The sequence below is a fragment of the Callospermophilus lateralis genome, unplaced genomic scaffold, assembly GCF_048772815.1.
Source record: "Callospermophilus lateralis isolate mCalLat2 unplaced genomic scaffold, mCalLat2.hap1 Scaffold_66, whole genome shotgun sequence".
In the NCBI taxonomy this organism is placed as follows: Eukaryota; Metazoa; Chordata; class Mammalia; order Rodentia; family Sciuridae; genus Callospermophilus; species Callospermophilus lateralis.
The window spans coordinates 6359565-6381762 of NW_027514882.1; the positions used below are offsets into that span (position 1 = coordinate 6359565).

The following is a 22198-nucleotide window of genomic DNA, read 5'->3' on the forward strand; positions in this document are numbered from 1 at the left end:
TGCTTTGTCCTTGGACTCAGATCTCCAGTTTCTGCCTGGCCTTGCAGCTGCTCTGCTGTGAGATCAGTTTTAGTAGCAAAACCCAGGTCCCCCCACTGCCCTGCTGGCTCCTGGAGAGAGGGAGGGAGGTTACTGGTGGGGCCACCAGCTTAACCATCTGCTCAGCCCTGACTGCCTCACCTTCAGCTGAGACTCACCCCAGCTGTCCCTGTGGGGTTTCAGGAAAGGCATGAACCATTTACCTAGGGAAGGTTTTGGAGGTATGGGGAACAGTTGGTCTCTGACCCAAAGATGAAAGGTGAGCCTACTTTATTCTCACTTGATCCCAACCCATAAGAAGGTATGGGTGATGGCAGGTGCAGCTGACCCTGGTGTCCTTTCTCTGTAACACAAGGACATTGCCTCATTAAAACCACTTGTGTCACTGGACATGGGATCTTTCTTCTTCTCCATGGGAGAAAACACCACTCCACTTTCTTGTTGGCTCTTCCCCTCATGCCCTTGGAGCACTCCAGAAATAGCCAGACCGTCAGGTTGGGAAGAGTTCAAGGGAAGGGGAATAAAGAGAAACAGCGGGGGAAGTAAGGAAGGAAAGAAAGAAGGAAGGAAGGGACGGAGGGAGGGACAGAGTGGTAGGGGTGAGCTTGAAATGAAGTGGCAATAGGGTTCCTTTGGTGACCATCTGGTTTTGTTCTGAAGCACAAGGCCAGGGCACAGGACTGACAGGTACAGACAAACAGAGAGCCCAGTGTCTCAGGCCTGCTTCCTGCCCCAATTTTCTCATGGTCCTAGCTGGGGAAGTGGCTTTGGTAGAAGGCAGTAGTTAAAGGAATCTCCCATGAAATTCTGAGACAGAATCCTCCAAAGATGAGCATAAAGGGTGACCATATATATTCCATTAGCCCAAGAAGTTCCAAATTTATGTCTTTGTCTCTTCATCTTGACCCAGCAACACCTCCCTTTCTCTCAAGAATGCACTGTTTGGACAGTTTGTCCTGTGGTTACCCCAAGCATAGACAAGCCCTTGAGCAAGTGAAGAATAGAGAAGAGGGACAAAGCTGATATTCCATGGGCCACAGCCTGGATTTCCTGAGCCCAGGCAGAGGGAAGAAAGAGTGTGAGGCCGGGCCTCTAGCAGACGGGATGGAGTGTAGGAGAGGCCTAGGTCTGGCAAGACAGTGATGACCTGGTGCTGGCCTCTTTCCAGAAGCCCTAATAGCCTCATTTCACAGGGAAACAGCTTGTCTGGCTCTATTTCTCCTTCTTCCAAAATATCCAAACCCATTTGGCTGCCACGGCCTTTGCCACTCACTAAATTTCATTGTGGTTGTTTTGGCGGCAGCCCCTGATGGGCAGTGGGAGGCAGCGTGAAAGGCCCTAAGTCCCAGCTCTCCCTGGGACTTCCCATACTCAGGCCTTAGCCAAGCTCCCTGGCACCCTGAGTGCTTTGGTAGAATCTGCCTCTCAAACCCTAAGCGTTTCTCTTTAGCTACCAACCCCTGTGTTATTCAGAGTATGAGATGTCCAGGGGCCAGGGAGGCACCACTTCTGTCCACCCTACCCCGTTACCCCCTTGGCCTGAGGTTGGGGGCATGCATGCCCTCTGCGGACATCCCATGAAGGGAGGCTGGGGTAGGAAGGCACTGGCCTGAGGCTTTAGCCACCCAGGGCTAGGCCTGGCAGGCCCAGGACAGAGTGCTGTCCTCTCAGAGCAGTTGCGCACATTCATTGTTCTGAGTTAATTTAATTCAGTGAAACTTCCTGCACATCAGCTGCAAGAAAAGCTTGGTGCAGAGGATCCCCAAGTAAAAGAAGATATGATTCTTGTCCTTAAAGAGCTTATTTTCCAGTGGGGCATATAAACACTGAGTCCAAAGAACAGAAAGGTCCATCAGATATGGTGCATGTTAGAGGTCTGGCCACCTGGGAGCTGGGAGTGAGAAGGAGGTGGGGAGGGAGGTCACTGCCAGGTAGGGCTGCTCTTTGAGGAGAGGCCTTGACCATGGCTGAGGAAGATGTTACATACAATGGCAGCCTGAAATCCTATGTAATAGAGCAAACCTTGTCACCAGCAAATGCAGGGCAACTTTGGCAGGAGTGAACAGGCATGAAGGGAAATGGTGCAAGGTAAGGCTCAGTAGGTGGGTTCAGGTAGCAGGAGAGCAGGGCAAGCCTGAGCTGTGTAAGGAGGGAGGACCTTTCTCCTGAAAGCAGGAGTAGCCACTGAAGGTGTCTGGGCAGGAAGGACAGAAGCACAGCTGGATTTGAGAAACTCCTCTTCCCAGCAATGTGACAGTGATGGTGGCAGGAAGACAGTGAGGAAGCAGTTGAAATCTTCAGGTGAGAGATAATGGGGACCTTGAAGTTTCCTCTTAAACACTTACCTAGCCAGGTGGCAAGAAGTAGCAGAGGCCCTGTCCTTTTTTAGCAGGGGTTCTTTTGTCCTGAATCCCTCTTCTCTTGACCAACCTCAGGCCAGATACAGCTGTCCTTTCCCTGGAGGCCAGGACTGTGGGGGAGGCCAGGTTCTCCTGACCACTGCCCTGCTCTTGATCCATGGGACCCAGGTGGGAAGGGAGAGGAGGGAGAGAAGAGCAAAGGTAGATCTGTGGCAGCCCTCCTCCCCCTCCCCCACTCCTGATGCCTCCAAGCAGCCAGACCCAGTTTGCATTAGGGAGCAGCTCAGATGATTAAGAATAGGGGAGATAATTATGTGTCAAGATGATGTAGCCCAACTCTGCAGTCAGGCCAAGGTAGCAAAGCAGCTGGCAGGCCGGTCACAGGAGGCAGCCTCGGGCACAGGCTGCGCAGACACCCAGTATGTCCTTCAGCTCTTGGGCCAATACTGCAGGCGAAAGAGAAACTGACTTGGGGGCCCTGAGGAATGTTGGGATGGGACTGAGGATGCATGTCCAGGGACTAGACTCTAGAGGGAATGGAAGGCCAGGCACATCTCCCTCCAGGAGGACCTTGGATGCCCCTTGCCAAACTGGTTCTCCTTTGGCCTCAGGCACTGTGGCATCTCCCTGAAAGTGGCATATCCTGAGGGCAAGCTGGGTACTTCTCTGCCCTCCAGGAAGCTGCTCCGGTTCCTGCCTCTGGGTACAGTGCGGCCCATTCTTCAGCTCTAACAATGTCACGGTGGTGGGCATTAGCGAGGACAATGACTGCAGCATGTGCTGGCATTAGTGGAGACAATCTCAGCAGTAGTTACTGGTGTTCACAGTGATAATACCCAGAGCGTTATTGGCACTGGCACTCAGAATATGGACAGCATTATTAGTATCTGCAGCAATCATATCCATGGGGATATTAGTAAAGGGACGATCAGCTGTGACTCTGGGGAAAAGCTGATGGTGACTGTGGGCTGCTTGAGACTTCTTGCCATGTCCTGGCCTGTGGGAGTGTGGAAAACCCCAGATTTTCCCTGGAGAAATATGCCACTTTAGAAGCTGTGACTCTCCTTCAGGAGTCCAGAAACTCCCAGGAGATAGACAGACCAGCGATAGATGAGGAAGTCATGTCATGAAGTCCCCAGAAGACAGGCTATGCTTCAGTCTAAGAAGGAAGAATCATCATTCAGTTTTCTAGGTAGTGTGCATGCTTAGAGAGAGTACCAGTATAACCATATGTGTGTCTACCAGCACCAATGACTGAGGAGAGCTCTAAGCTAGGCCTGAATTAGTTGAGTGTCCATGGTCCTGGGTACAGACATGCAAATAGAGTTTGGCCCATAGAACCTTCTCTACATCTGTTGGCAAATGGATGGGATGTCTTGAGTTTGCCTCCAGGGATGGCTGGGGCCAACCCTAGGGAGACTGAAGCTGGGAACCCTCACTCGCTCAGGCTGTGTGGGAGTTGCAGCTCAGAACCCTTGCAGCCCTTTGAAGAGGAGTCTGGTCTTCCAGTCTCAGGGAATGGCCCCCAATCTTCTACCTGCCTGTCTTTCAAGATCTCTCAGTGTTTGTCTCTTATTTGCTCTAGTCGAGGTATACACTGATCCTGCCCACATTAGAGGAGGTGGAGGTTTGCATCTGGTCTGGACTTTAAGAGGTATGAGGGCCAGAGGGATCATGGTGTGGGGGTCAAGGGAAATAGCTAAGGGTGGTGGTTAGAGAACATTGAAATAGTGGGTTCCTAAGGACAGAGAACAGAAAAGAGGCAGCTGTTCAGGCTTCCACTGGGCACCTAAGAGGCTAACAGAGTCTCAGGGCCTGGATCGGCTTCCACCGTGGGCCACTGAGGGGGTGTAGGACTGAGGCCCTGGTGGCCTGGAGGGTCAGGCACTCAGTGCATGGGGGGCAGTTTTTCCAGCCCTTGGAAAAACAAAGAGCAGATCGGGTAGTAAAACAAAAGCAAAGGAGACCTGGAAGCACCTGACAGCCCTAATTCATCACGGCCCAAGTTTTTTCCTGTGTTCCCATTATATTTGTTTGTAAAAGTGGAAATCAATTTTGAAGGTAATTTTCTGGAAAGAATGGAAGGGAGGTGGGAGGGCCGGATAAGGCAGAGATGGTAAAAGGAAAAATTTAGGCCAGGCACAGCCCAGGGGCAGCTCTTGGCAAGGTGAAAGAAAATTGCATATTCAATCTCCATCCATGAATCTCCCTCACTGCTGCCCGCCTCCTGCTTGAAAACAATGAAGGCTTTTTCCCAACGCTGGGCAGGGCCTCAGTATCAGCCTCACTTTAACTTTAGGGTCATTAATTCCCTGATTATTGAAGGAGAAGAGAGGGTTGCAGCATTGTCAATTCCAAAGGCACCCCCCCCCATGTGATCAGGCACTGGCTGGGTGGGGTGGGGGCCAGCCAGGGTGAGGTGAGGTGTTGTCTCAGAAGGGGTTGGGGAGAGAGGAAATGGGGGAGCCACCTGGACTGGGGGGCAGGAAGCCAGGAGGAGGGTGGAAGCAGGCAGTCATTACTGCATACCTCTGTTGTGTTGTTATTGTAAATTAAAAGTAGCATGTTCCACTCCACAGCTATCTTTGGGGAGGGAGGGGCACCAAGGGAGGTGGGGGATCTTATCATTGCTTCTTCAGCAGACCAGCCATGGTGTCACCGTGTGAGGTGACATTTGAATTTACAATTCCGCTGAGAAAAGCCATTAATTCACAAATTAACATTTCTCCCTCTCCCTCTCTCTTTAACACTCTCTCCCTCTCTCACATGGATGTGCAAGCAATTGAAAAGACAAAGGAAATAGCCTTAAGGAAGAGACTTTACTGCTAGTCTGTCTGTGCTGAGATTGCTCCCCCTGCTTCCAGATAGATAAACCAATTACCTGAGCAGCTCAGCTCCTGGCCGCCCGATCGCCTCCTTTTGTAGGCTGCCTCCATGGCTGGCTTGCGCTCCGTGTATCTCATTAATGGAAACCAGGCATGCCCTGGTCACCAAGCTGTCTTCCCGGCTCTCCCTTGGAGGAGCAGTGGGAGGAGAGTCAGTATCAGAAAAGGCAGGTGAGGAGACCCCAGGGAAGAGGAAAATCTGCCACTGCCCTGCCACCTGGGGGGCCCTGGGTCTGGGTCTTTGGGCGCAGCTTGCTGTGTTGGCCAAGGCTGGTGGGGGAAGTGTGCAGGTGAGCCCTGCTTGGTAGGTGAGCCTGCTCTGAACTGAGAGAGAAAGGGCATGGAGTGGGCATTTAGAAACAGAGGCTACAACACTAACCTAAACTCCTGGTGGCCTTTGGTCCCAGTGCAGGGAGCTGGTGGAACCAGAGAGGGACCTAAGCTCACCCTGAATGAGAAGAGCGTGGGGAAGTTTTGCTGAGTCTGCACTATTTTAGTGGGATGGGATTCAGCTTGAAGGAGCTGAGAGGTTGCTAAGGAGGGCCCAGGAGACATGATGAGGTTGCACTGTATTGGGTAAACAAAATGAGGTTTCACTGATTTCTTAAACTAAACCCAGCACTTGGACACGAATATGTCTGTTTACTGCCTAATACACACACACACACACACACACACACACACACACACACCACTCTGATTTCCTTCTTAGAGAACACAGCAGCCCCCCTTTATCCACTAGATATGTTTCAGGATCCACAGTGTGTACTTGAAACCAAGGTTAGTACCCAGTCCTACACATACTTTGTTTTTTCTCTATATATACACAGGACAAAGTTTAATTTATAGATAAGGCTCAATAAGAGATTAACGACAACTAATAATAAGATAGAATAATTGTAGCCATACATTGATACCATGACAGTTAATCTGATAATTGAGATGGCTACTAAGTGACTAACAGGTACAGCATAGATATGCCAAACAAAAGGATGATTCACATACCAGGTGGGACAGAGGGGGCTGCTCAATATTTCATCATGCTACTCAGAAAGGCATGCAATTTAAAACTTATGAATTGTGTATTTCTGGAATTTTCCATTTAATAGACTATACTTGACTGTAGGTAACTGAAACCTTGAAAAGTAAAATTTGGATAAGTAGGGACTAAGGTGCCTTATGAATTACTGTTAGGATTATATGTCTTCACATGTTCTATACTGCCTAGCACATGTCACAGACCCTGCCCCTATGTGACAGGTCCTATGAAAGTCCAGAAAGGAAAGCTACACAAAGGGAACCATCTATCTAAACAAGCTCCTGAATTTAACTGCATTAACAAAGAGCAGTCTGTGTTCATTTTCCAACTAATATTATAAACCTAGCTAACATCTACTCCAGTTCAAGAAAAAGTTAAGGTTCAAAGGTCAACATTCACTAAGACACCAGAAAAAAACCCACTTATGAACACATTTGTGGTCATGAGTATATCTTTATAGTAACCAGGGAAATTCGACTGGTCATACCTGAGAGGGGAATTTTCCTATCTTAGTTGAATCACATATTTTAGCCAAACTCTCTGGGTAATATTGGCCATGAGCCTGTTGAACACACTATGTCACTCTACAGAGGTAGATGTAGAATGCTTTTGGAGGTTATGTTGATGTTCTATTAAGACTTTTACTGAGGGCCCTGCATGCAGGTGACTGTATTTTTCTGTGGGTAAGTACCCAGGGTTATCCATGGCTGTGTGAGACTGACAGGCTCATGAATTTATCTATAAAACCGTGCATTTGTACCAGAGATCAATCAAATTATTAACTACCTTTGTTTCCCAACTAGTTCATACTACTATGGATAAAGAGTAGATTGTTTGAGGAAGTATTTTGAGGTTTAGTACAAATGAGCATATATTTTTTCATATAGTGTCAGAAGCCAGAATAGATAGGTGGACCATCCCTAGGAAAAAATGCACAGATTTGTTGTAGAGGGGGGTACATGTGTCCCTCCACCCCCAGATATTTGGGTAGGTTCAACACAGGTATTACAAATCCCTCAGCAAAGGCCAGGAGGTTCTCCACCCCGCTGCCCTATTTTCACCCTCTCATGAGCACTCATCGTGTTAGAATCCATCTTCACCTCTTGGTCATCCCTTGGCAACTGTCTTCGAGCACTGCAGGTAGGCATCATTCTCCTTTCCCTTCCTGGCAAGGGCACCAAGCAAGAAATCCGCTGCCTCAGCTCTGCCCTTCTCCCCCAGAGCAGGCTGTGCACACAGGAGGGAGGAGCCAGGCCCAGGGCTGTCCCCCAGGCCCTGCTGCTTGTGGGCTTGCCTCCCAAAGCACCTCCTCCTCTGCGGACCAGTGGGCAGTGAGAAGGGCAGACAGCTGGCATGAGGACCCCTTGGAAAATGGGTTTGGAGATATTAAAGGGGAAGGGAGACCCCGGGATCATGCCCACCAAAGAATGGGTCCTGGCAGGCTCCTGAACCACTGAGCCCAGAGAAAGACCCCTTCCCACCCTGCCTTTCTCAGGCCTTCAGGCTCTTTGGGACCCTCTCACTCTGCCTGTGGGGGTAGAAAGGCCAGGAGGGTTGGGGGAGGGTGGGGCCTGGTGCAGGGGCTGGAAGATAGTCACGAGCCTCAGAGCCGGAGTTGCAGCAGAGCCAGTAATTCAAACCATCCTGACCCTTCGGTGAACCCGAACCTGCTGACCTTGAAAGCAGCAGACAAGAGAGGCCTCACAAACCTCAAACTGGCCGAGGCCCTGCCTTATCTCCCTTCCTTTCTTGAAAGCCTGTGGCCCAGCCTCCAGGTGGCTCCTCATTTGGCCATCCCCAAGAAATGTCAGCATCCCCTCCCTCCCTGAGCCTGCCTGCTTGCTTCAAAGCACCCTTTGTGCTCATCTCCACTGGAGACAGGGTGTAGGCATCTCCTGGGGCCTGTCCAGGACTGCCGTGAGAGTTCTCCTATGAGTGGAGCTCATACTCATACCCCTTCTCTGCCCCAGGCTTTGTCTTTTCAAGAGGTCTGGCTATAGCATGTAATCTGGGTGCACACGGGATTGGGGATAGAATGTGATGGAGATGTAGTAGACGGGGAGGGAAAACAAGCTGGAGGAAAGCAGCCTCATGAACCTGCATTAAAGTAAATGCAGTTTATGAAGTTTATGCCTTCTTCCTCAGGAGAACTGGATTCCTTCCAGTAGCCTCTCCGAGGCTGCCAAACAGCTCCTGAAGCAGAAAGTGTGGGCAGGAGAGCAAGCAAGCCAGTGACATAGGGAGAGATGTGTGGACACCAGCAAGCACACACACATATACATCACCCTAGGCCACAGCAGCCTGAGAAGCCTGGGATGGGAGAATGCAGATGGTGTGTTTAGGAGGAGTGGCTCCAGGAGCTACTTTCCCCCTTCTTCCCTGCCCACCTGCCATCTCTACCCACTCAGGCAGTGTGGCCATCAGTATGAGTGCTGGGAAGACTGGTGGTATAGTAAAGCTAAGCTGGGGGCCGTGTGAACTGCCTGGGGTAGCCGGATCATGGAAGCTGCTCTGGGTGAGAGATGGTATGGGTGGTCTTGGGGCAATGGGTACAAGCCCCTATGTAGGAAAAGGAATCAGAATATTGTACCATTGAAATCAAGTGTGGTGGCACACACGTGTAATCTCAGCTACTTAGGAGCCTGAGGCAGAAATATTACAAGTTCAAGGGTAGGCGGCAGCTTCATAAGACCCTGTCTTGACATAAAATAAAAAGGTCTGGGGATGTAACCCAGTGGTAGAGTCCTTCCCTAGCATGATCCAGGCCCTGGGTTCCAACCCCCAGTACCACAAAAAACAAAACCAGAATGTGGTACTCTTGGATCTTCCAGGAACCTCTCTTTTCTCTTAATACTGATCAAGTGGATATTGTGGCTACTGACCAAGTGGGTATTGTGGCTGCTGAGGACAGCCATTGGAGTTTCTTTTAAAGAGAAATAACTTGAGACCTTTTTCCTTTTTCTGAGAATTCAAGGGAAATAAATGACCAACAGGGCTATAGCATGGGAACTCTCAGAGGGACTTGTAAGCAAGTTGGAGGATCTTCCTTTCCAGACTATTCTTCCTGTGCATGAGAATATGGGTGTGTGCATGTGTGCACCGGTAATGTGTAAGTGGGCCAGGATCCTTGGCTTTTGAGGAATGGGAATGTGGAAGAGAGAATGACCCAAAGTGAAGTGTGCAGCAAGAGCTTTCTCTTAGTATGGCAGCATCTGTCTCTTGTCCCTGTGGCTTCTGTGAAATGCCTCAACTGGGAACAGACAGTAAGGAGAAGTCTGTCTCCTGCTTCTTCCTGGAGACTTCATGTCTTTCTCTGTTCAGGAGCTGGGACACAGGACTACAGACAGAGAATGAAGGGAAGTGGGAGAGTGAAGGGTGGGCAGAAATTGCTGATCGTGGAGAATGCCCTGGGCAGCCAGGAGATACTAGGCACAGAGGAAGGCAGAAACTGGTGGAGGATAGTCTTGGCCCTTTCTGTCCCCTGCTCTCTCCTCTGCCCTCCTTCCCTCTGCCCTCCCCTCTTCCCTCCACACATCTTTATTGGTTCTGGTAATAGCGTTGATTTGCATGTCAGGCAAAGCCTTGCTACACACACACAAAAGAAAACCCTAGCCGTGGCGGTGTGGCAGTGTCAGCTCTCGCTGTTGTTCGACAGTGTAAAATTAAATTAATAAAGCCCCCAACACAGGAAAACATAACAGGAAATGAATGGCCTTTACTGACGCTCTGATGCAGTCATTTGCAACCCTGCTTTCCGCACCAAAGACTTCATAAATGCAAGCAGTTTCTCTAAACAAGCATACTTAGGGCTGCCTGGTATGTAATTTTTCGCCTTGCTTGTGTCCTTTGAGCTAACAAAGCCCCCTTCCCTCCTGGCTCCAGAGAGGTTTCTAACTGTTTCTGGCCTGGGCTGGAGCCCAGCTTTGAGGGGGGCAGTGCAGAACCAGGTAGAAAGCCCCACCCCCTACTTGCCAGCCCAAGGAGGGCAAAAGGAGATCTGGGGACTCTGCAGACTTTCAGTGAGCCCTCCTTGCCCTCCAGCTTTGTGGGCATGCCTGCAGGACTGCACATAGGGTGCTCCCAAGCAGGGAAGTTGATCACCCAGGGACTCCCCTCCCTTTCCTCCCATGAGTCTCTTTTCTCTCTCCCACCATCCCTGGGTTCCCTTCCCATTGCCTCTGGCCTTTGTCTCCTCCTCCCCCATCTCTGCTCTCAGCATCTTCCACTATTCCACACATAGGTCACACATTAGGACTGGCTATGCCTCAGCAGTGGGTAACCTGGGGGCTTTGGGGGAGAGAGAGAGCTAACTTATTCAAAATGGGAAAGTAACTCTGCTGGTAAATTTCCTGGACTCTCCCTCTTCCCTATATGAGGGCCCTAATAGTCATTCAGGCCATTCTTCTGTCCTCAAGTGCATTTCAGACTGAGAAACTTGACTTTGGAGTGTAAGCTGGTGGAATGTTAAGAACATGTAGCTTTCCTCTCGGGATTTTTGTGTCAGTGTGGGCCTGAGCACCCACTGTGTTTGACTGTGTGCAGGGATCTCAGGAGCTTCCAGTCTACTGGGGACGGGAACTGGCTAGAATAGACAGCAAGAAATGGACTTCAGCCTGGTGGGGGGCGCTGCTAAGATGGGGAGGGACCATCTCCAGGGATACCTCCTGGATGGAAAGAGACCAGGGGCTGGCCTGAGAGTGGAAACGAGGCACAGTCTCAGATTCTTGAGGGTCATCAGATCTTACCTGCTCCTTACCATGGAACTCTCCTTTCCAGTAGTTCTGCCTAATAGGCACAGCTCCTGCCTGGATATAAAGCGTAAATGGAAAGTTGCTATTGTTTGTAGCTTTGCTGTTATACTGAACCACTGTGGGATTGAGGGAAGAACACAGGGGTTGGAGTCCAAATGGACTCCACTTCCACTTCCTGTTTGCTTTAGCTAATTATATAATTTCAAAATCTCAATTTCCTCAAGTACATATAGACCATGAAGTTTGCCACTGAAGTGATAGATGGTGGTCAAGATCTCCATTTGGCTTCCTCCATCCTTCCTTTCTTTCCATTCATTCAACTCTATTTACTGACCACTTTGCTAAGTCCTGTATGGATTTTAGCTTCTCACATGACGTGTTCCTGCCCTTGCCGGAGTTCCTTCACCATCCTAGTTACCCATCTTGGAATTTATTCTTGAAGGTTAAAGTCACTCTTGAAGGAACACTGAACCCTAGAGACAGTTTAGCCAATGCCAAGTACAGTGGAACCATTGCCCCTCTCCGTCTGGAGACTCTACATCCATAATGTAGCCTAAGATTACATTCGATTTTTTAGCAGCCGTGTCAGACTCGAGCCCATATTGAGTTCGTGGTCAACTAAAACCTCGAGATCTTTTTCACATCAATTGCTATCAAGCCAGGCCTACCCCATTCTGCCTTGTGGAATTGATTTGTTTTAACCTAAACATAGGGCATTCCATTTATCCATGTTGAATTTCATCTTGTTGGTTTGGGTTCTTAATTCTACCCGATTAAGGTCATAAGGATGTCTTCTATATCATCACCCAAGTAGCTCCTTTTCTTTTCCTTTAGCTATTTTTCCTTGAAAATAAAGGAAAGTGCATGGCCAACCAGTAGATACCTCCCTCCTGATTGCAATAAACGAATGCTTTAGGTATTATTGAGCCTACCCAATAGCCATTAACCATTTCACTTCTCTTCACCTCGCCCATAAAACTAAGAAGGAGATTCTTTGCCAGATGTTAACATTTACTACACCCTCAGAATTTCCTTAATCAATCAATAAGAATCAATTTAAGTTGATGAGCAAATGGCCTGCTTTGTAAATCAGTTTACAAAGGTAAAATAGAACAGTCTTTGACCTCAAGAAGCTTGTAATCTAGGGAAGAGATGTGTACTTCATTATACCAGCAGAATGTGGTCAATGCTCTGATTAAGGCTTGAGAGACTGTGATAAATGTTGAGAGAAGGGTGAGGGGAGAAAGAGAGAAAGAAAAAAAAAACAGTTGCTTCCAATTTTGGGAAAGTCTCAAGGTAGCATTTGATCTTAGCATTGATACTGAGTTAATGTGCCACAACTTAGTGAGTGTGCGCAGGCTCTGGAGTACCAAGTTTTCTTCTTTAGTGTCCACAAATTAGCTGTATAATAATTTCTTCTAAAAGATATTCAGAGCCTGATACTGAATTTATTGTAGTGTAGTTTGCCTACCCTTACCTTTCCCCATTTCCTGCAAGGCAGGATGGCATTGGGTTTGTCACTGCTTCACTCTTTCCTTATCATTTCTTGGCTCAAGTATTATCAAAAGCAGGGTCCTGACATACAAATGATCTGGGGAAGTTAACTCAATTGGCATGGCTCAGGGTTACCTGCCAGGCCCTCCCACCAGGGCACCAGGACCTTCCTGCTGATTGCCTTTTGAAGATTCAGCCTTTGGTGCAGAAGACAAAGGCAAGCTAGAGATCTAGAAATTCTGCCTCCTCCCTGTCCTCTCTCAGTATTGCCTCTTCCCAAGGACTGAACTTAAACTCATCTTCTTTTTTTGTTCTTTGCCCCATACATAGCAACAAAGGTCCTTTTTTGTTGTCTCATCTTATTCCAAGTTTTTGTCTTCCTGACAGGTGCATGCTACTTTCATGCCATCTTTAGTTTGGTCTCTCCTTTCATCTGTTCTTTTTTGTCTTTTCTTTTTTTTAGTACCAGGGATTAAATCCAGGGGTGCTTAACTACTTAGCCACTTCCACAGCCCCTTTTTAAAATATCTTATATAGAGACAGGGTCTCGCTGAGTTGCCTAGGGCCTCACTAAGTTGCTGAAGCTGGCTTTGAACTTGCAATCCTGCTGCCTCAGCCTCAAAGCTGCTGGGATTACAGGCATGTGCCATCACACCCAGCTGTTCTGTCTTTTATAAGAGAAAAAAAAATACATAGCTTTTGTTTGATCATAAGTGCAATACATATTCATTGTAAAATGTTTGGAAAAAACAATAAAGCTCTAAAGAAAATCAACCATGATCTCATCACTAAGTGATAACTACTGTTAGAATTTGATACATTTTTCCAGGCTTTTTTTCCTGTGCATATTTAACTTTATACATATATATCATTATTAATCAAAATTAAAATGGTACTGTATACACAGCCTTATGTCTTGCTATTTTCACTTAACTTTATATAGGAGCATTTTCACATATCATTGCATATTCTTTGAAAACATGATTTTTTAATGGCTGCATAATCTTCCACTGTTCAATGTACATGTCCTTTTAAAATCTAAGCTCATCATATTTTAAAGCTTAGTCGTGTGCAACAGTGGTGATTTTCCTTAAATGTCCTTCTCTTTCCACCCCTCCCCCATTCTTACTCTCTTTACTTGGTCAGGTTGATTGTTTGAGCTTATGAAAGCAGACTTTCATTTTTAGAGCATCCTGTCCTTATGGAGTTATATTCTCTTTTAGACTCTCTTGCTGTGGGGTCCCTTGCCTATTCTTTTCCTCTACATAGAGCAGTTTGCTTTCCTCAGATTGGATTCTGCCAGTGCCCCTTTCCTTTACTACTGTCAACTCTAGACATGGTTGATTTGCCCCCAGATACCCATCACTTCCCTTTTATCCATTTTTCTTCCTTGGTCAGAATTAAGTGACCTGAAATAGTGAAAAGGACCTTGGGTTAGGAGTTCTAATTCTAGCAATGCCTAGCTCTGTGACATGGGAGCATTATGTACCCTCTCTGAGCCTGCTTTTGTTGTTTTGTTTTTTGTTTGTTTGTTTGTTTGTTTGTTGTTGTTGTTGTTGTTTTCTGTTTGGTTTAAATTTTAAATCTCTAAGAGGGAATCAGATTAAATTATCTCCATGAAACTTTCCAACTATAAAATGTGAATGACACGGAATCCAGAGCAGTAGTTTCTCTTCTTTCTTTTTCCTTCTGAAAGGTAAAACGTTGAGAAAGTCAAGTTAAGAATTCATCAGGCTTTTGTTTTTAGAAATCTATTCAACGAATTGGCCAATGTTTGTGATCACCTATCATGTATCAGGCTCCATGCTGTTCTTAAAGATGAAAAATATGGTGTCCTTGCCTTCAAAATTCACAGTTTAATGAAGAAACAAGCATTTTTTAAAAATATGGCACATATAGAATTTACTTTTGGCTGTGCCACTTATTTGCTGTAGGAAGTTATTTCTCCTCATGAGCCTTCACTTTCTCAGGAGTGCACTCAGCTGCTGGAAGCTGATTGCCTGGCCTTCCTCTGTCACTCCTTAATTGTGCCTGTGTGACCTTGGGAACGTTCCATAACCTCTGCACTTTCATTTCTGAGATAAGAAGCTTCCTGCTTAAGTTTTTCTTGTGAAAATTAGATGAGTTGATTTGTAAAAAATTCTTAGACAAGTGCCTGGTGTGTGGTAAACAATAAATGTTAGTTGCTGTTATTCTAAGAATTAAATCAGTGCTATAATAGGGGTCTGGTACTGTAATAGGAACTGGATTTGCTTTAGTCATTATTGTTATTATTTCTGCAGTATAGGTTTGAAGAGATGGCTATTGGACACAGAGAAAGGAAAAATTAATATTGCTGAGGGAGGCTCTAGCATCACTTGTGTATATCTAAGGACACTCAGTCCAGAGAAGCCCACAGGACTTGTCCAAGGTCACACAGCAAGTGAGCAACAAACTAGGATTCAACCTAGGAGATGTTACTCTTAGTCCAGCCTTATGTTAGGTCCCTAAAGCAGTTACTGCCCCCAGAGGCAAGTGGTTGTGAATGGGCACAGCAAGCTTGAGGTCAGACAGGCTGCAGCCACCCCCAGCCTCTCACCCTAGCAGTGAACATTTAGAAGCTGGGCTTGGTGAAGGATAGCAGGTGGTTTGCCAAGGTTAGTGGAATGGGCAGACCTGGTCTTGCCCCGAGCCAAAGATTTGAGCCAGATTTCTGAGGGCTTCTTCATGCCTGCCAAGGTTGGCTTGGGGTTCATGGTCAGGCCAGACTCATAGGTTGTCCAGTTTATCTGGGAGGCAATGGGGGTATGTCATCTATCTCCTAGGACAAGCGGCATTCCACAACTCTTTCCTCAGCCTGGCCCTCTGGGCCCCCTTTCAGAATGCTGTGGCATCTTAGCACCCCTTCCCTCCTCTCTCGCCCTTACTCCCCCCTCATCCTTCCCCTACCCTGCCCCATCTTCCCTTCATCTTTTTTCCAGTCTCCCTCCCTCTCTCCTCATTCCCTCATGCTCCTTCCCTTCATTTTTCTTCCCTCCTCCATCCTCTCTTCTGCCCCCTCCTCTTCCCATTCCATCAATCCCTGTCTGGAAGGCACCCCAGCTCTGGGGAGTAGCCCCATTCCTCAGCTTCCTAAACCTCACTCCCTGTTCCCAATCAGATGGGAGGCCCCGGGTGGCAGCTCAGACCTCCGGGTCCTGCCTTGCTGCTGCTGTGGGGGTGGGGCTGGGGCTGCACAGGCGGGCTGCCCTGAATGACAAGCGGGGATATTGATCGCATTCTGAACTCAGCCCAGCAGATAGAAGGTAATTAATGACTCCATTTGCCTCAGTACCGGGGAGAACAATTGAGTTTGAAACTGCAACAACTGGCAGCTGGGGAGACTGGGGGTCAGCACTGGGGTGACCCCCTCCGAGGGGGAAGGTGGTGTGGAGAGGTGCCTAGGTGGAGAGGCCACCGCCCACCCACTGCTTCCACTTCCTCCGTGATTTTTTTTTCTTCCCAAGCCACTTTTTGAGGTCATTTTCTGCCTGTGGACGAAGATTTACTTTCCCCGAGATCGTGTCTTGTCAGCTGTGGGATCTTGCGCATATTTTGGACCCTTCCTGAGTGTGTTTCCTCATTTGTAAAATTGAGCGAATGGCATCTTTTTTGTAAGTGCTCTGTGAGTTCTAAGGGTAATGTGTGTGAAGTACCTCAAGCCTGCCTGGACATAGGAAGTGTGCAATAAATGATGGCCACATGGTGAAGACATGGGAGGAAGGCAAATTTGACCAAATAGAGAGCGCTTTGGAGTCAGACATACTGTATTAGTTATAGGATGTCAGGCAAATCATTTTATTTCTCTGAGACTGTTACTTCAACTGAAAAAAAATTTGTTAAATAATAAGTGCCTCATAAAGTTGAACAGGTATAATGAATATAGGTGAAAGCCCAGATAGTGTTAGTTTCCCCATAGACTAGTAGATATTTGTATTTGGGCTTAGAAAACTGAAGTTAGAATGTGTTTTGTTTTGTTTTGTTTTGTTTTGAGCTACCAGGGATTGAACTCAGGGGCACTCGACCACTGAGCTACATACCAGCCCTATTCTGTATTTTATTTAGAGATAGGGTCTCACTAGGGCCTCCGCTAAGTTGCTGAGGCTGGCTTTGAACTCATGATCCTTCTGCCTCAGCCTCCCAAGCAGCTGGGATTATAGGTATATACCACCACACCTGACAGTATGGTTTTTTGGTATACTTTTTAAAAGTTCTTCTCAAATGCCTAATCATACTTCCTGGGATTCAGTGGGCAGGCCCTGCTCATCTCATCCAGATTTTTTAAACATTGAGGGGTCCTCATGCTTTCAGAATAAGGAAATAGCATCATTTCATTCTGTGTATTCCCACCACTCTACCTACCTTTTGGCCAGTGCTTGATCCCTATCTGTACCTCTCTCTCTCTCTTTCTCTCTCCCTCTTTCTCTGTACTAGGAATCGAACCTGGGGGCTCTCTACCACTGAGTTACATCCGTGGCTCCTTTTTATTTTTATTTTGAGATAGGGTCTCACTAAATTGCTGATGCTGGCTGACCTTGAACTTGTGATCCTTCTACCCCAGCTCCCAAATCACTGGGATTAGAGGTGTGCACCACCATGCCCAACCCCATCTATCTCTTCACCTTTGCAGTGATCACTTTGGAAATCCACAGAAGATGTAAATGCACAAGAAATAATACTTATGTCCCTTTTCCTTAGCCTTAGACCAAGACATGGTGTTCAGTGACTACCCTTTTCCCTGAGCTGCTGAGACCTCTCTAGACAACCCCATTTATGATTGGCCAGTGCAAGGGTTCTGGCCTAGAGTGAAAGGTGTGAAGAGGGTTCTGCTCCAGGGCAACCTAGGAACAGATGGGGGGTAACTGAGAAGATCAGATCTTTTTATCAACATTAAAAGACATTTTCTTTTCTTGGTGCTGGGAATTGAACCCAAGGCTTTTAGTATGCTAAGCACATACTCGTGACTGAACTACACCCCCAGCCCCAAGACATTTTTAATAAATGATTCTAGAAGTAGTACATGCTTATTGAACAAAGTCTGGACAACATGGAAAACTTAGACAAGAAGAGAATAAAAATTGCTTCTGGAATCAGAGTACTTAACTCATAGGGTTGTTGGAAGGATTCAATGAGCTCTGAAGTCTGGCCATGGCATGTAAGAGGCTCTTGATACTTGTGTGCTGCTAGTGTAGATGGGCAGAGGGCAGAAGGAAGTAACCACAGTCACCATGTTGGTGGTAGTTCTTTCAGTCAAGATGATCTTTGGTCTTATGTTCTTTTTGTTTGCATGAAGTCTGGGGCCCCATTGCTGGGAGCCCCGGCTCTGGATATTGCTGTGTGGGCAGTGCTGTTGTCCACCAGTTCAGCCCACAGCTGTTTACCAAGCACCTTTCCTGTGTCAGGCTCCCTAGCAGATATGCCCTCGAGTCAGACATTTACCCTCACCTAATCTGCACCTCAGGTATTCTGAGTCTTAGTTTCCTCACCATAAAAAAGGAATTTTAATTCCTACTTACTGTGAAGAATGGTTGGGACCAAATAAGATAAGATCTATGAAGACTGCATTAAGTACTAAGTGAATATGAAGTGGTCAGAGAAGAAAATGTGAGCTTTAACTCAGCAGTTTGTTTAATTTAATTAATTTAATGTAATTATATCCTGTCAATGTTCCAAAAAGGACTTGTGGTAGCTCACCCTCCTTGAGTGGGCTCACACTGGTGTGGACAGAGCACCTAGACTGGGCTCCAGTCCCGAGTGTCCTGCTACCCAGTTGTGTGACCTTGGATAAGTGGCCCACCCACCTCACACTCACCTAGTTAGTTTTCTTTACTATAGCATGAAGAATTTGAGCCAGATGTCCCCTAATCATCTGGGCAGTCTGTACTCAGCCAGCACACATGCCACAGGTTTCAGCCTCAGTATAGGGAGGTGGCCAGCTAGAGAACTGGGGATGCCATGAGGAAGGCTGTGCCCAGATAAGGCCAGTGGCCCTCAGCCGTGGCCCTGAGTTTGACAGCAGCAGCAGCAGAGCACAGTAATTTAGAAGGCAGGCTCTGGAATCGAACAGATCAGGATTCAAATCCTAGCTATCATTTACTAGCTCCGTGGCCTTAGACAAGCTACTTAACCTCTCTGTGCCTAAGTTTTCTTATCTTTAAAATGGGTATCAGAGTACTTATCTCATAGGGTTGTTGGAAGGATTAAATGAGTTCTGGTACCAGTACCATGCTGTTTTTGTTACTATTGCTCTGTAGTACAGTTTGAAATCTGGTATCGCTACACCTCCTGATTCACACTTCCTGCTTAGAATTGCTTTTGCTATTCTGGGTCTTTTATTTTTCCATATGAATTTCATGATTGCTTTATCTATTTCTACAAGAAATGCCATTGGGATTTTGATTGGCATTGCATTGAACCTATAGAGAACTTTTGGTAATATTGCCATTTTGATGATGTTAGTTCTGCCTATCCATGAACAGGGTATATTTTTCCATCTTCTGAGATCTTCTTCTATTTCTCTCTTTAGGGTTCTGTAGTTTTCATTGTATAAATCTTTCACCTCTTTTGTTAGGTTGATTCCCAAGTATTTTATTTTTTTGAGGATATTGTGAATGGGGTAGATGTCCTCATTTCCAGTTCAGAAGATTTGTCGCTGATATACAGGAATGCCTTTGATTTATGCGTGTTGATTTTATATCCAGCCACTTTGCTGAATTCATTTATTAGCTCTAGTAGTTTCTTTGTAGACCCTTTTGTGTCTTCTAGGTATAGGATCATATCATCCGCAAATAGTGATAATTTAAGTTCTTCTTTTCCTATTTTTATGCCTTTAATTTCTTTCGTCTGTCTAATTGCTCTGGCCAGTGTTTTGAGAACTATATTGAATAGAAGTGGTGAGAGAGGGCATCCCTGTCTTGTTCCAGATTTTAGAGGGAATGCCTTCAGTTTTTTTCCATTTAGAATGATGCTAGCCTGAGGCTTAGCATATATAGCTTTTATAATTTTGAGGTAAGTTCCTGTTATCCCTAGTTTTTCTAATGTTTTGAACATAAAGGGATGCTGTACTTTGTCAAATGCACAAGAGTTAAAAACAAGAATCAACAAATGGGACTTACTTAAACTAAAAAGTTTTTTCTCAGCAAGAGAAACAATAAGAGAGGTAAATAGGGAGCCTACATCATGGGAACAAATTTTTACTCCTCACACTTCAGATAGAGCCCTAATATCCAGAGTATACCAAGAACTCAAAAAATTAAACAATAAGAAAACAAATAACCCAATCAACAAATGGGCCAAAGACCTGAACAGACACTTCTCAGAGGAGGACATACAATCAATCAACAAGTACATGAAAAAATGCTCACCATCTCTAGCAGTCAGAGAAATGCAAATCAAAACCACCCTAAGATACCATCTCACTCCAGTAAGATTGGCAGCCATTATGAAGTCGAACAATAACAAGTGCTGGCGAGGATGTGGGGAAAAGGGTACTCTTATACATTGCTGGTGGGACTGCAAAATGATGAGGCCAATATGGAAAGCAGTATGAAGATTCCTGGGAAAGCTGGGAATGGAACCACCATTTGACCCAGCTATTGCCCTTCTCGGACTATTCCCTGAAGACCTCAAAAGAGCGTACTACAGAGATACTGCCACATCGATGTTCACAGCAGCACAATTCACAATAGCTAGACTGTGGAACCAACCCCGATGCCCCTCAATAGATGAATGGATAAAAAAAATGTGGCATTTATACACAATGGAGTACTACGCAGCACTAAGAAATGACAAAATCATGGAATTTGCAGGGAAATGGATGGCACTAGAGCAGATTATGCTAAGTGAAGCTAGCCAATCCCTAAAAAACAAATGCCAAATGTCTTCTTTGATATAATGAGAGCAACCAAGAACAGAGCAGGGAGGAAGAGCAGGTGGAAAAGATTAACATTAAGCAGAGTCATGAAGTGGGAGGGAAAGGGAGAGAAAAGGGAAATTGCTTGGAAATGGAAGGAGACCCTCATTGTTATACAAAATTACATATAAGAGTTTGTGAGGGGAATGGGAAAAAAATAAGGAGAGAAATGAATTACAGTAGATGGGGTAGAGAGAGAAGATGGGAGGGGAGGGGAGGGGGGATAGTAGAGGATAGGAAAGGTAGCAGAATACAACAGTTACTATTATGGTATTATGTAAAAATGTGGATGTGTAACCGATGTGATTCTGAAATCTTTGTAATGTTTTGAATGACCAATAAAAAAAAAATGAGTTCTGATATCTGGCCATGGCATGTAAGAGGCTCTTGATACTTGGGTGCTGCTAGTGTAGATGGGCAGGGGGCAGAAGGAGAGCACAGCCAAGTCCTCCACGGCTGGAGACAGTTATTCCAGCACATGGTCCCTTCCTAGCTCTATGGGGTCTTTCTAAACCTATAGCAGCCACATTTTCTGACTGCAACTTGAAAATATGGCCTAAGAGTAGGAAACAGTATCAGAAATAGGAATTGTTCCAGAGAGGAACATATGGCCACCTTACTCTAGCCCTCTTGGTGTAGGGAGTACAAATATAGAGGGCTTCTCAGGGCCCTTTCCTTAAGCAGCCTCTGCCACCCACTTTGGTTGGCAGCTCTGATGCTCCAAGGCTAAGTTCTGCTCCTGAGAGCATAATGTTCTTTGTCCATTGGCTTGAGGCACCATAGGTGGGCCAGATGGTGTTGTTCAGAGTGAGAAGGGCCTCCAGGGGACCCGAGTTGATGCTGTTTTAGGCTAACAGGCAGTGGGATGAGTGCAAAAGAGGAACAAGTCTACCAGGGACCTGATGCAGGAACTTCTGCATCCCCTGAAAGCCAGGGATGCATGGAACTTGCCTGACAAATGACCGAGTATCCTAGATGCCACAAGTCGGATGGCCAGTTCTGAAACCTTCTTCCAGGTTCTGGTTATGAATGCCACCCAGGAAAGTCTCATTCATTCAATCAATCATTTATTGAAGACCAACCATGTGCCATGTCTGGCACTGGAGCTATAGAAATGCATTAGTGATGATCCCTGCTCGCCAGCAGCTCACAGCCTGGCTCCTCAGCACTGAGGCTGTCAGGTGAGGAATCTTTCGGAGTGGATGTTATCTACTCCCACACATTCCCTCCCTGCCCACTCTGAAACCCAGATCCAGACCTCCATTTGCCTGAGCCTTTATTTTATCCCAACTCTGCCAGAGAGCCCTTCAACATCTGGGGCTAGCACCGTCTCTTCCTCTCCCTTACTGTCCCTCTGAAAGTGCCACTCTGAGCTCTTTCTCCATCATCCTGGGAAGACCTGCCAGGTGGTCAGCACTGTCAACTGCTTCATTTTGTTTTCCTTTTCTGTTCTTTCTGTCCTTGTTTTCTTTCTTTCCTTATCCTTCCCTGCTCCTGTCTTCTCCTTTTCCTCCTCCAACCTGTACCTCCCAACCCACCCTGTCCAGGCCCCAGGCTGCCCTCTGTAGCTGAACACCAGGCGTCAGCACAAGCAGGGCCAGCTGGTGTCATTCCTGCGCCAAGTGTCCTCACCCAACCAGTGCCTCCTCAGCTTCTGGTGTGGAAGCCTTCTTTCTTCTCCTTTCCTTTCTCCTGCTCTT

The 22198-nt window shown here is 46.6% G+C and overlaps 1 pseudogene; it reads left to right on the forward strand.

Moving 5' to 3' along the window:
- Nucleotides 1–22198, forward strand: part of LOC143389850 (paired box protein Pax-2-like) — a 78374-nt pseudogene that overhangs the window by 32835 nt on the left and 23341 nt on the right.